Consider the following 1,364-nt stretch of genomic DNA (forward strand, 5'->3'; position numbering starts at 1 on the left):
TCCCATAGAGGAGGACCCCTTTCTGCTTTTAAATCAGTTCAGCTGAGATAGCCCAGCTGTCAGCCAGTCCTCACTAGAACTGAGACATGTCTGCATCTCAGTCTCTCAGCAAGAGGTGGACATGCCCTGAATTTCTCTGACACCCCTAGATCTGTCAAGAGGCTAGCCTGCTTTCAGCTGAGCCTTCTAGTCTAGGACCTGCCTCCCTGACCAACTGCTTCCCACACCCCTTAGGTTCTCTACTCCTGCTGCCATGTTAGTGAACGCTTATGCCATCTTCTTGGGCAAGAACCCCTGGCCTTGGAGTCACTGTTGAACTTGGCCCAGGGCAAGGTAGGCCAGTGGCACAAGTGGGCATCTCTTAGGGGGTCCCACCATCTCAATCAGAGGACACTCTGATGCCTTGGGTTTCCTTTATAGGTAAAGGTAGTAGATAGGGAAGAGTCTACTGAAGTGACTCTCTACCTCCTCTCCCTTCTTGTCCTTCGCCTCCAAGATCTGCCTTGTGGGTGAGTCATAAAGTAGGGTCACCCTGACATGGATTATGGGGAGTGACACCATACAGCCTGTCCTTGGGAGGGACTAGGACAGAGTGAAGGTTTCTCTGCAAAGAAGAGACATAGATTCCCATGAACTCTGTGCCCTGGAGGTGGACATGCAGCTTTGGTGGAAAGTGCCATCCAAGGGAGAGGGCAGGTCACTCAGCAGCCTCCTTTCACACAGCTGCATCCCTGATGTATCTCCTTATTCCAGAATGGAGAAGCTAGGCAGTGAGATTGCTACCGTCTTTACGCATTCGCACGTCGTCTCTCTTGTGGTGAGTTCTCAGCGTTCATCTTCCTTGCCTTTTCACCCTATCATCCCACCTTCTGGGAGCGGGAGAGTTGTTTCCTAATGTGCAGCTGTTTGTGAGGCATTCTTCTGGAGACAGACACCCTCTCCACCTGTCCTGAGTACCATTCAGATTGGGACATTCCTCCTCCTCATCTGACTCTCCACAGAGTGCGGCGGCCTGTCTGTTGGGGCAGCTTGGTCAGCAAGGGGTGACTTTTGACCTGCAGCCTGGGGAGTGGATCGCTGCAGCCACACATGCCCTGTCTGCCCCTGCAGAGGTGAGTCCTCCCAGCGCTGAATGCAGAGATGTGCTTTCTCTGAGTCAGATAAGGTCTGTGTTCAGGGAGAAAAGTCTGAAGTTCCAGTAAGCCTGGAGGGAATCCAGGAGTCTTTCCTGTCCTGTCCTTCTGCCCTCAGATAATATAGGTCCCTCTGAGCCCCAACTGTCAGGGCTTTAGATTTATTGTTAACACACAGGACCTCTGAAGGGGGAGGAAGAGGCATCGTCTTTCTCCTTCCTTCCCTCCCTC

At 52.5% G+C, this 1,364-nt stretch overlaps 1 long non-coding RNA gene across 1 annotated transcript; it reads left to right on the forward strand.

The window, feature by feature from the left end:
- The first annotated feature begins 230 nt into the window (after window positions 1–230).
- LOC105004359 lies at window positions 231–1,108 on the forward strand. Its single transcript, XR_827211.1, has 4 exons — window positions 231–333; window positions 421–509; window positions 754–817; window positions 1,002–1,108. It is a non-coding gene; the product is annotated as an uncharacterized LOC105004359 (long non-coding RNA).
- The last annotated feature ends 256 nt before the right edge of the window (window positions 1,109–1,364 follow it).

This window comes from Bison bison, unplaced genomic scaffold (assembly GCF_000754665.1).
Source record: "Bison bison bison isolate TAMUID 2011002044 unplaced genomic scaffold, Bison_UMD1.0 scf7180017610886, whole genome shotgun sequence".
In the NCBI taxonomy this organism is placed as follows: Eukaryota; Metazoa; Chordata; class Mammalia; order Artiodactyla; family Bovidae; genus Bison; species Bison bison.